General features: G+C 45.5%; 6 non-coding genes across 6 annotated transcripts; all 6 read left to right on the forward strand.

Moving 5' to 3' along the window:
• trnal-uag (transfer RNA leucine (anticodon UAG)) lies at nucleotides 1–83 on the forward strand. Its single transcript has one exon. It is a non-coding gene; the product is annotated as a tRNA-Leu (tRNA).
• Nucleotides 84–2,688: 2,605 nt separating this feature from the next.
• On the forward strand, nucleotides 2,689–2,761 carry trnar-ccu (transfer RNA arginine (anticodon CCU)). Its single transcript has one exon. It is a non-coding gene; the product is annotated as a tRNA-Arg (tRNA).
• A 2,361-nt stretch (nucleotides 2,762–5,122) lies between these two features.
• Nucleotides 5,123–5,205, forward strand: trnal-uag (transfer RNA leucine (anticodon UAG)). Its single transcript has one exon. It is a non-coding gene; the product is annotated as a tRNA-Leu (tRNA).
• A 2,605-nt stretch (nucleotides 5,206–7,810) lies between these two features.
• trnar-ccu (transfer RNA arginine (anticodon CCU)) lies at nucleotides 7,811–7,883 on the forward strand. Its single transcript has one exon. It is a non-coding gene; the product is annotated as a tRNA-Arg (tRNA).
• Nucleotides 7,884–10,244: 2,361 nt separating this feature from the next.
• Nucleotides 10,245–10,327, forward strand: trnal-uag (transfer RNA leucine (anticodon UAG)). The gene has a single exon. It is a non-coding gene; the product is annotated as a tRNA-Leu (tRNA).
• Nucleotides 10,328–12,932: 2,605 nt separating this feature from the next.
• On the forward strand, nucleotides 12,933–13,005 carry trnar-ccu (transfer RNA arginine (anticodon CCU)). The gene has a single exon. It is a non-coding gene; the product is annotated as a tRNA-Arg (tRNA).

A 13,005-nucleotide genomic window follows, 5' to 3' on the forward strand; every position in this document is an offset into this window, starting at 1 on the left:
GTCAGGATGGCCGAGCGGTCTAAGGCGCTGCATTTAGGTTGCAGTCTTCCCTGGAGGCGTGGTTTCAAATCCCACTCCTGACAAAGAGCTTGATTGGTCCTCTTTTCTTTGAGCTTTTTCGAAACAAATCAACACTAATCAAACACACTGGCGGGTTTTCGAAAAGCATCGAGGAGTGGACAGGATGCCCCTTTGGAATAGGGCTCAGAAAATGACGGAGAAGGGAAATTCCGTAAGATCCCACACATTGGAATCTGATTGGACAAAAGCTACGTCGTCTCCCGCGTGACAGGCGGGGATACTCACCACTATACTAACATGGAGCACTGGCGTGCCGCGCGGATGTATTTCCTCTTATGGCCACTACTGTTTTCGGGTTTCGGCTTTTATTTGCATTCCTTCCAGAGGAGCGCGTAAAAATGAGTGGTCATCTGCGCCATCCTCACTCCTCCTCTGCTCCTCCTCGTGCACTAGGAAGACCTATGGAGTCGGTTCTTTCAGCTTTATGAATTGGGTTCAACCAGTTGATATCAATTTAATTCCTAAGAGTTATGTACTTGTTTTCAGTATCTAATGTAGAAGTTGTAACCAAGTTCACTTTATGAAACGGTCTAAATGAATGATATACTGAACGTATGTCCTCTTGATATATGTAACTCTTCGTAACTGACTGAATATATACCTTTTGTATTCTGATAACCCTCTCGATAAGATCTGTTAGGTTTATATGCATATTCTATGTATTAATAAATGTATCCTCGTGTATTAGTACCTGTGTGTGTGCGTTGTTTGAGTTATATCGCAAGGTTGGATTCTAAAGCCATTAAAAGAATCATTTTGGGATTTACTGCTACAATTAATAATTGTCCCCGTAAATGCCCAAACCCTACAGAACTGGTGCCTTCAGAGAGCACACTACACTAGGAAGACATATGGAGTCGGTTTTTTAAGCTTTATGAATTGGGTTTTCAAAGGCTGGGAGTAGGGCACAAGACATGCGAACGCGTAGAGTCATTATCTGCTTCCAGGTGCGAAATGTCGTTTGTGGACGCAGAATAGTATATGTCCAAGGCAGCAGGTCCAAGTGATTTAGCGTTTTAAAAGTCGCGGGAAAAGCAAAACGGGTGCTTTTCCTTTGTTGCACAGGCACACGACCACACCGCAGGCGGCAGGACTCGAAGCTTCGCGGGGAGACCTCAACGGCTTTCTAGTCCATCGCCGTAACCACTCGGCCACGGCTGCAGCGTGCGTCGCTGCTGCCGCCGCCACTGCCTTCTTGATACAGTCTAACATAGAGTGCCGGGCGGCGGCGGAAACCTTTTTCAAAGTCGCTTTCCGTTTAACAACAAAAAAAAAAACGTTCACAAAATGCATGCTAGCGGACAAACGCACCTCAGAGGACTTAAGGGTGGCTTCAAGTTGGAATGATAAAGTCTCCCCGTCCGGTCAGGAAAAGGGAACTTTGTTAGACAGAAAGAAGGAAGTAATAATAACGGAGAATTGTGTGCAAGGATCTTAGAAGCTGCGCAGCCCTGCAGTTTCAATAGCCCTTTTATTCGTGTCAGATGCTGGAATTGCCTTTTTTTTACGCTCTTACGAATGCGATGTCAACGAAAACAGAACCAAGCACAAAAAACCCTCAAGTCCTCCAGTTGCATAGAATGCCGATACGCGTCCAAGCAGTATTTGACTGCATCCTACCATTGCAACACGGGGCGTATATGGAAACGAACACGCGCTACGAATTGTCTCTAATCAGTCCCTACAGTTGTAAGGCGCCTTGAAGCGTGCACCCCCATCATTAATCTTTGCGCATCTGTGCAAGGTAAACTCTTGAGCAGTCTTTGAAACGGCTCAAAGGAAACACATGATTGATTCCATGTGCATCTGGGGTTCATTTCTTATTTACATTTAATTCAAGGGAAAGGCTTGGGTCAGTTTCAGATGGCCTCCAACAGCGAGATTCAAGCGCCCCACCTTCAGAGCACTCTGCGCCCCGAGAACGCCAACGGCTCCTCTGCTCTCCGGGGTGCGGTTGTGACCCCGTAACCTACAGTGTTGGTGGCAGACAAATGGAGACTAACAGGTGACGTCTTAGGACATGACTACATTGTGACGCTCAGTGGGGTTGGGGACCTCTGCTTGGAAAAGAGTGCGAGGCCCCTTTAGAAAAACATTTTGTTAACAGGCATTCCGCCTCAGCCTAAACACCTATAGCTTGCAAAGCGCATGCTATTAGACAGGCACCTCTGCAAGACCTTAAGAGTCTCTTAAACTAGTGATGGTAAGGTGTTCCCAATGGGCGATGTTCGGCTTTCAAATCATCTCTCTGTGGAAGCGCTCAGATGCAGCTGTTTAAGGCTTAGAAGCAGCTGACTGTTTCACCACCTAGCTGATCACTGTCATTCAGGGAGCTCAGAGGTGAAAAGCCTGTCTGAGAGACAATTCGCCGTCGATCAGTTCAATGTGTTCCGTACCAGCTCGGCGCACCTGAGATCATCTTGGTTACCATGTAGCTCAGATCAGTGAGAGCGCGTGTGTGTGTGTACCACTGTGATTGGATGCCGGTCCTTCTCAGGTCACAGTAAACCTTCTGCTGCCTAACTTCCCTAATTCCGGGGATCCCTTTGAAAAAGCAAAGGAAAAATAAACTGGCTTTTCATCAGCGTGATCAACGCAACCCAGTGTGCCCCAGTGGCCTAATGGATAAGGCACTGGCCTCCTAAGCCAGGGATTGTGGGTTCGAGTCCCATCTGGGGTGCTCCTGTCTCCTTTTGAGCGTACGAATGTCCTTGCGATTTGCGAAGCTGCAACCCCACCTTACTCAGTGAGCGTCCCTGCTTTTCTCTCACATACAGTTGTGAGAAAAACTTTTGTAAACTGCTCTTCGGAATGATATGGATTTCTGCATGAATGGCTCCTAACATGTGATCTAATCTTTATCTAAGTCATAATAATTAATAGAGATAGTCTGATTTAACAAACAACACACGCCCAACATTTGACATTGCTGTTTCTTTATTGAACAAATGGTTTAAACAATCGAGGTCATTGATGGAAAAAGTACGTGAACCCTTATATTAAGGAGCTAGTGGAACCTCCTTTATTGACAAAAACCTCAACCCCCACTTTCTGTAGCGGCCGATCAGACCTGAGCAGCGGTTAGGAGGTATTTTGGCCTATTCTTCTATGCAAAACTGTTTCAGTTCATGGATATTTTTGGGATGTCTTGCGCTGAACGGCCTGCTTCAGATCACGCCACAGCACTTCAATGGGATTGGGGTCAGGACTCTTACTTGGCCATCCCAAAATATGGAATTTCTTCTGTTTCAGCCACTCTGTTGTTGATGTACTCCTTTGTTTTTGTCATGTTGCATGACCCGGCGTCTTTCGGGTTTTAGATCACAGGCAGACACCCTGACATTCTGCTGTAGAATTTCCTGATACCACTTGGAATTCATCGGTCCCTCGATGATTGCAAGCCGTACAGCCTCCGCCATGCTTCCCAGTTGGGATGAGGTTTTGGAGTTGGTATGCAGTGTTTTGTTATCTCCAAACATAACGCTGTGCACATTTACCAACAAGTTCAACTTTTGTCACATCTGTCCACAGAACATTGTTCCAGGAGTTGCTGTGGAACATCCATGTGGTCTTTAGCAAACTTGAGAGGGGCAGTGGTGGTTTTTTTGGGGGGGGAGAGCAGTGGTTTCCTCCGTGGTGACCTCCCATGATCACCACTCCTGTTCAGATTTCTTCTTATGGTGGACTCATGAACACAGACGTAAGACAAAGTCAACCACCTGTTCGCTAGATCCCATCCCCACTCAGCTAGTCAAAGATTCCCTCGGAGGACTGGCAGGACCTATATTTAGTATGATGAATGCATCCCTTGCGTCAGGCGTTGTACCTCATCAATTTAAGGTAGCGGTTGTTAGACCGCTCCTTAAGAAGTCAAATTTGGATCCCCAAGTTCTTAACAACTACAGGCCTGTCTCAAAGGTCCCATTTCAATCTAAAAGTCTTGAGAGAATAGTTGTGGCCCAACTTCAATCGTCTCTGGATTCAAATAATATACTTGAGAAATTTCAGTCTGGTTTCCGCCCAGGCCACAGCACTGAAACTGCATTAACAAGAGTCGTAAATGAAATTCTCTTAGCTACTGATGCGGGGAATGCAACAGTGCTTGTGCTTCTAGATCTTAGTGCTGCCTTTGACACGGTTGACCTCTCTGTTTTGTCACACAGGCTTGAGTTTGAGGTTGGCTTATCTGGAACCGTCCTTAAGTGGTTTACTTCATATTTAACTCATCGTTTTCGTTCTGTTCAAATATCTAATAATTGTACTGCTTCATCAACGTCACCAGTTCAATTTGGTGATCAGTGCCGGGACCAATATTGCTCTCTCTCTCTACATGCTGCTGCTAGGTAGGATAACACGAAAACATAATTTGAACTTTCATTCATATGCTGATGACACTCAAATATACATTTCGTTTACACCAAACGACAACTCTTCTATTATCACTTTAGTTAAATGCATTAATGAAGGAAAGACTTGGATGTGTGAAAACTTTTTGTTACTCAACTCCGATAAAACTAGGGAGCTGTTTATTGGAGGCAACAATACTGATAGGACTACTATAACTTCTGCACTTAACTCAGAGGATTTAAACATTTGCCTCAAAGAGTCAGCACGTAACCTAGGCGTCATATTAGACACAAGGCTCTTAACAACTTCCATTGTTGAGTGCCTTGGGACAACCTTGTTGTGAAAGGCGCTATTTAGAAATACATTGAATTGAATTGAATTGACAATGTAAACTGTCGTGTGTGTTGTTTGTTAAATAAGACTGTCTTTATTTATTATTATGCCTCAGATGAAGACCAGATCACATTTTAAGAGCCATTCATGTAGAAATCCAGATCATTCCAAAGGGTTCACAAACTTTTTATCGCAAGTGTGCAACATTCACTCCACAAAGAAAACGGGTCATGATAGCCGACAGATTTTTCAAAGGTTTCAGTACTGATGTCACTCCATGTAACTTTAATGACAGTGCGATGATCAAGGAACGCAGTGGGATCGCGGTTGCTCATGGGACGGGTTGGGGCTGCTGGTACATGTCAGGATGGCCGAGCGGTCTAAGGCGCTGCATTTAGGTTGCAGTCTTCCCTGGAGGCGTGGTTTCAAATCCCACTCCTGACAAAGAGCTTGATTGGTCCTCTTTTCTTTGAGCTTTTTCGAAACAAATCAACACTAATCAAACACACTGGCGGGTTTTCGAAAAGCATCGAGGAGTGGACAGGATGCCCCTTTGGAATAGGGCTCAGAAAATGACGGAGAAGGGAAATTCCGTAAGATCCCACACATTGGAATCTGATTGGACAAAAGCTACGTCGTCTCCCGCGTGACAGGCGGGGATACTCACCACTATACTAACATGGAGCACTGGCGTGCCGCGCGGATGTATTTCCTCTTATGGCCACTACTGTTTTCGGGTTTCGGCTTTTATTTGCATTCCTTCCAGAGGAGCGCGTAAAAATGAGTGGTCATCTGCGCCATCCTCACTCCTCCTCTGCTCCTCCTCGTGCACTAGGAAGACCTATGGAGTCGGTTCTTTCAGCTTTATGAATTGGGTTCAACCAGTTGATATCAATTTAATTCCTAAGAGTTATGTACTTGTTTTCAGTATCTAATGTAGAAGTTGTAACCAAGTTCACTTTATGAAACGGTCTAAATGAATGATATACTGAACGTATGTCCTCTTGATATATGTAACTCTTCGTAACTGACTGAATATATACCTTTTGTATTCTGATAACCCTCTCGATAAGATCTGTTAGGTTTATATGCATATTCTATGTATTAATAAATGTATCCTCGTGTATTAGTACCTGTGTGTGTGCGTTGTTTGAGTTATATCGCAAGGTTGGATTCTAAAGCCATTAAAAGAATCATTTTGGGATTTACTGCTACAATTAATAATTGTCCCCGTAAATGCCCAAACCCTACAGAACTGGTGCCTTCAGAGAGCACACTACACTAGGAAGACATATGGAGTCGGTTTTTTAAGCTTTATGAATTGGGTTTTCAAAGGCTGGGAGTAGGGCACAAGACATGCGAACGCGTAGAGTCATTATCTGCTTCCAGGTGCGAAATGTCGTTTGTGGACGCAGAATAGTATATGTCCAAGGCAGCAGGTCCAAGTGATTTAGCGTTTTAAAAGTCGCGGGAAAAGCAAAACGGGTGCTTTTCCTTTGTTGCACAGGCACACGACCACACCGCAGGCGGCAGGACTCGAAGCTTCGCGGGGAGACCTCAACGGCTTTCTAGTCCATCGCCGTAACCACTCGGCCACGGCTGCAGCGTGCGTCGCTGCTGCCGCCGCCACTGCCTTCTTGATACAGTCTAACATAGAGTGCCGGGCGGCGGCGGAAACCTTTTTCAAAGTCGCTTTCCGTTTAACAACAAAAAAAAAAACGTTCACAAAATGCATGCTAGCGGACAAACGCACCTCAGAGGACTTAAGGGTGGCTTCAAGTTGGAATGATAAAGTCTCCCCGTCCGGTCAGGAAAAGGGAACTTTGTTAGACAGAAAGAAGGAAGTAATAATAACGGAGAATTGTGTGCAAGGATCTTAGAAGCTGCGCAGCCCTGCAGTTTCAATAGCCCTTTTATTCGTGTCAGATGCTGGAATTGCCTTTTTTTTACGCTCTTACGAATGCGATGTCAACGAAAACAGAACCAAGCACAAAAAACCCTCAAGTCCTCCAGTTGCATAGAATGCCGATACGCGTCCAAGCAGTATTTGACTGCATCCTACCATTGCAACACGGGGCGTATATGGAAACGAACACGCGCTACGAATTGTCTCTAATCAGTCCCTACAGTTGTAAGGCGCCTTGAAGCGTGCACCCCCATCATTAATCTTTGCGCATCTGTGCAAGGTAAACTCTTGAGCAGTCTTTGAAACGGCTCAAAGGAAACACATGATTGATTCCATGTGCATCTGGGGTTCATTTCTTATTTACATTTAATTCAAGGGAAAGGCTTGGGTCAGTTTCAGATGGCCTCCAACAGCGAGATTCAAGCGCCCCACCTTCAGAGCACTCTGCGCCCCGAGAACGCCAACGGCTCCTCTGCTCTCCGGGGTGCGGTTGTGACCCCGTAACCTACAGTGTTGGTGGCAGACAAATGGAGACTAACAGGTGACGTCTTAGGACATGACTACATTGTGACGCTCAGTGGGGTTGGGGACCTCTGCTTGGAAAAGAGTGCGAGGCCCCTTTAGAAAAACATTTTGTTAACAGGCATTCCGCCTCAGCCTAAACACCTATAGCTTGCAAAGCGCATGCTATTAGACAGGCACCTCTGCAAGACCTTAAGAGTCTCTTAAACTAGTGATGGTAAGGTGTTCCCAATGGGCGATGTTCGGCTTTCAAATCATCTCTCTGTGGAAGCGCTCAGATGCAGCTGTTTAAGGCTTAGAAGCAGCTGACTGTTTCACCACCTAGCTGATCACTGTCATTCAGGGAGCTCAGAGGTGAAAAGCCTGTCTGAGAGACAATTCGCCGTCGATCAGTTCAATGTGTTCCGTACCAGCTCGGCGCACCTGAGATCATCTTGGTTACCATGTAGCTCAGATCAGTGAGAGCGCGTGTGTGTGTGTACCACTGTGATTGGATGCCGGTCCTTCTCAGGTCACAGTAAACCTTCTGCTGCCTAACTTCCCTAATTCCGGGGATCCCTTTGAAAAAGCAAAGGAAAAATAAACTGGCTTTTCATCAGCGTGATCAACGCAACCCAGTGTGCCCCAGTGGCCTAATGGATAAGGCACTGGCCTCCTAAGCCAGGGATTGTGGGTTCGAGTCCCATCTGGGGTGCTCCTGTCTCCTTTTGAGCGTACGAATGTCCTTGCGATTTGCGAAGCTGCAACCCCACCTTACTCAGTGAGCGTCCCTGCTTTTCTCTCACATACAGTTGTGAGAAAAACTTTTGTAAACTGCTCTTCGGAATGATATGGATTTCTGCATGAATGGCTCCTAACATGTGATCTAATCTTTATCTAAGTCATAATAATTAATAGAGATAGTCTGATTTAACAAACAACACACGCCCAACATTTGACATTGCTGTTTCTTTATTGAACAAATGGTTTAAACAATCGAGGTCATTGATGGAAAAAGTACGTGAACCCTTATATTAAGGAGCTAGTGGAACCTCCTTTATTGACAAAAACCTCAACCCCCACTTTCTGTAGCGGCCGATCAGACCTGAGCAGCGGTTAGGAGGTATTTTGGCCTATTCTTCTATGCAAAACTGTTTCAGTTCATGGATATTTTTGGGATGTCTTGCGCTGAACGGCCTGCTTCAGATCACGCCACAGCACTTCAATGGGATTGGGGTCAGGACTCTTACTTGGCCATCCCAAAATATGGAATTTCTTCTGTTTCAGCCACTCTGTTGTTGATGTACTCCTTTGTTTTTGTCATGTTGCATGACCCGGCGTCTTTCGGGTTTTAGATCACAGGCAGACACCCTGACATTCTGCTGTAGAATTTCCTGATACCACTTGGAATTCATCGGTCCCTCGATGATTGCAAGCCGTACAGCCTCCGCCATGCTTCCCAGTTGGGATGAGGTTTTGGAGTTGGTATGCAGTGTTTTGTTATCTCCAAACATAACGCTGTGCACATTTACCAACAAGTTCAACTTTTGTCACATCTGTCCACAGAACATTGTTCCAGGAGTTGCTGTGGAACATCCATGTGGTCTTTAGCAAACTTGAGAGGGGCAGTGGTGGTTTTTTTGGGGGGGGAGAGCAGTGGTTTCCTCCGTGGTGACCTCCCATGATCACCACTCCTGTTCAGATTTCTTCTTATGGTGGACTCATGAACACAGACGTAAGACAAAGTCAACCACCTGTTCGCTAGATCCCATCCCCACTCAGCTAGTCAAAGATTCCCTCGGAGGACTGGCAGGACCTATATTTAGTATGATGAATGCATCCCTTGCGTCAGGCGTTGTACCTCATCAATTTAAGGTAGCGGTTGTTAGACCGCTCCTTAAGAAGTCAAATTTGGATCCCCAAGTTCTTAACAACTACAGGCCTGTCTCAAAGGTCCCATTTCAATCTAAAAGTCTTGAGAGAATAGTTGTGGCCCAACTTCAATCGTCTCTGGATTCAAATAATATACTTGAGAAATTTCAGTCTGGTTTCCGCCCAGGCCACAGCACTGAAACTGCATTAACAAGAGTCGTAAATGAAATTCTCTTAGCTACTGATGCGGGGAATGCAACAGTGCTTGTGCTTCTAGATCTTAGTGCTGCCTTTGACACGGTTGACCTCTCTGTTTTGTCACACAGGCTTGAGTTTGAGGTTGGCTTATCTGGAACCGTCCTTAAGTGGTTTACTTCATATTTAACTCATCGTTTTCGTTCTGTTCAAATATCTAATAATTGTACTGCTTCATCAACGTCACCAGTTCAATTTGGTGATCAGTGCCGGGACCAATATTGCTCTCTCTCTCTACATGCTGCTGCTAGGTAGGATAACACGAAAACATAATTTGAACTTTCATTCATATGCTGATGACACTCAAATATACATTTCGTTTACACCAAACGACAACTCTTCTATTATCACTTTAGTTAAATGCATTAATGAAGGAAAGACTTGGATGTGTGAAAACTTTTTGTTACTCAACTCCGATAAAACTAGGGAGCTGTTTATTGGAGGCAACAATACTGATAGGACTACTATAACTTCTGCACTTAACTCAGAGGATTTAAACATTTGCCTCAAAGAGTCAGCACGTAACCTAGGCGTCATATTAGACACAAGGCTCTTAACAACTTCCATTGTTGAGTGCCTTGGGACAACCTTGTTGTGAAAGGCGCTATTTAGAAATACATTGAATTGAATTGAATTGACAATGTAAACTGTCGTGTGTGTTGTTTGTTAAATAAGACTGTCTTTATTTATTATTATGCCTCAGATGAAGACCAGATCACATTTTAAGAGCCATTCATGTAGAAATCCAGATCATTCCAAAGGGTTCACAAACTTTTTATCGCAAGTGTGCAACATTCACTCCACAAAGAAAACGGGTCATGATAGCCGACAGATTTTTCAAAGGTTTCAGTACTGATGTCACTCCATGTAACTTTAATGACAGTGCGATGATCAAGGAACGCAGTGGGATCGCGGTTGCTCATGGGACGGGTTGGGGCTGCTGGTACATGTCAGGATGGCCGAGCGGTCTAAGGCGCTGCATTTAGGTTGCAGTCTTCCCTGGAGGCGTGGTTTCAAATCCCACTCCTGACAAAGAGCTTGATTGGTCCTCTTTTCTTTGAGCTTTTTCGAAACAAATCAACACTAATCAAACACACTGGCGGGTTTTCGAAAAGCATCGAGGAGTGGACAGGATGCCCCTTTGGAATAGGGCTCAGAAAATGACGGAGAAGGGAAATTCCGTAAGATCCCACACATTGGAATCTGATTGGACAAAAGCTACGTCGTCTCCCGCGTGACAGGCGGGGATACTCACCACTATACTAACATGGAGCACTGGCGTGCCGCGCGGATGTATTTCCTCTTATGGCCACTACTGTTTTCGGGTTTCGGCTTTTATTTGCATTCCTTCCAGAGGAGCGCGTAAAAATGAGTGGTCATCTGCGCCATCCTCACTCCTCCTCTGCTCCTCCTCGTGCACTAGGAAGACCTATGGAGTCGGTTCTTTCAGCTTTATGAATTGGGTTCAACCAGTTGATATCAATTTAATTCCTAAGAGTTATGTACTTGTTTTCAGTATCTAATGTAGAAGTTGTAACCAAGTTCACTTTATGAAACGGTCTAAATGAATGATATACTGAACGTATGTCCTCTTGATATATGTAACTCTTCGTAACTGACTGAATATATACCTTTTGTATTCTGATAACCCTCTCGATAAGATCTGTTAGGTTTATATGCATATTCTATGTATTAATAAATGTATCCTCGTGTATTAGTACCTGTGTGTGTGCGTTGTTTGAGTTATATCGCAAGGTTGGATTCTAAAGCCATTAAAAGAATCATTTTGGGATTTACTGCTACAATTAATAATTGTCCCCGTAAATGCCCAAACCCTACAGAACTGGTGCCTTCAGAGAGCACACTACACTAGGAAGACATATGGAGTCGGTTTTTTAAGCTTTATGAATTGGGTTTTCAAAGGCTGGGAGTAGGGCACAAGACATGCGAACGCGTAGAGTCATTATCTGCTTCCAGGTGCGAAATGTCGTTTGTGGACGCAGAATAGTATATGTCCAAGGCAGCAGGTCCAAGTGATTTAGCGTTTTAAAAGTCGCGGGAAAAGCAAAACGGGTGCTTTTCCTTTGTTGCACAGGCACACGACCACACCGCAGGCGGCAGGACTCGAAGCTTCGCGGGGAGACCTCAACGGCTTTCTAGTCCATCGCCGTAACCACTCGGCCACGGCTGCAGCGTGCGTCGCTGCTGCCGCCGCCACTGCCTTCTTGATACAGTCTAACATAGAGTGCCGGGCGGCGGCGGAAACCTTTTTCAAAGTCGCTTTCCGTTTAACAACAAAAAAAAAAACGTTCACAAAATGCATGCTAGCGGACAAACGCACCTCAGAGGACTTAAGGGTGGCTTCAAGTTGGAATGATAAAGTCTCCCCGTCCGGTCAGGAAAAGGGAACTTTGTTAGACAGAAAGAAGGAAGTAATAATAACGGAGAATTGTGTGCAAGGATCTTAGAAGCTGCGCAGCCCTGCAGTTTCAATAGCCCTTTTATTCGTGTCAGATGCTGGAATTGCCTTTTTTTTACGCTCTTACGAATGCGATGTCAACGAAAACAGAACCAAGCACAAAAAACCCTCAAGTCCTCCAGTTGCATAGAATGCCGATACGCGTCCAAGCAGTATTTGACTGCATCCTACCATTGCAACACGGGGCGTATATGGAAACGAACACGCGCTACGAATTGTCTCTAATCAGTCCCTACAGTTGTAAGGCGCCTTGAAGCGTGCACCCCCATCATTAATCTTTGCGCATCTGTGCAAGGTAAACTCTTGAGCAGTCTTTGAAACGGCTCAAAGGAAACACATGATTGATTCCATGTGCATCTGGGGTTCATTTCTTATTTACATTTAATTCAAGGGAAAGGCTTGGGTCAGTTTCAGATGGCCTCCAACAGCGAGATTCAAGCGCCCCACCTTCAGAGCACTCTGCGCCCCGAGAACGCCAACGGCTCCTCTGCTCTCCGGGGTGCGGTTGTGACCCCGTAACCTACAGTGTTGGTGGCAGACAAATGGAGACTAACAGGTGACGTCTTAGGACATGACTACATTGTGACGCTCAGTGGGGTTGGGGACCTCTGCTTGGAAAAGAGTGCGAGGCCCCTTTAGAAAAACATTTTGTTAACAGGCATTCCGCCTCAGCCTAAACACCTATAGCTTGCAAAGCGCATGCTATTAGACAGGCACCTCTGCAAGACCTTAAGACTCTCTTAAACTAGTGATGGTAAGGTGTTCCCAATGGGCGATGTTCGGCTTTCAAATCATCTCTCTGTGGAAGCGCTCAGATGCAGCTGTTTAAGGCTTAGAAGCAGCTGACTGTTTCACCACCTAGCTGATCACTGTCATTCAGGGAGCTCAGAGGTGAAAAGCCTGTCTGAGAGACAATTCGCCGTCGATCAGTTCAATGTGTTCCGTACCAGCTCGGCGCACCTGAGATCATCTTGGTTACCATGTAGCTCAGATCAGTGAGAGCGCGTGTGTGTGTGTACCACTGTGATTGGATGCCGGTCCTTCTCAGGTCACAGTAAACCTTCTGCTGCCTAACTTCCCTAATTCCGGGGATCCCTTTGAAAAAGCAAAGGAAAAATAAACTGGCTTTTCATCAGCGTGATCAACGCAACCCAGTGTGCCCCAGTGGCCTAATGGATAAGGCACTGGCCTCCTAAGCCAGGGATTGTGGGTTCGAGTCCCATCTGGGGTG

This window comes from Atractosteus spatula, unplaced genomic scaffold (genome assembly GCF_055471065.1).
Source record: "Atractosteus spatula isolate fAtrSpa1 unplaced genomic scaffold, fAtrSpa1.hap1 Scaffold_4, whole genome shotgun sequence".
NCBI classification, from domain to species: domain Eukaryota; kingdom Metazoa; phylum Chordata; class Actinopteri; order Semionotiformes; family Lepisosteidae; genus Atractosteus; species Atractosteus spatula.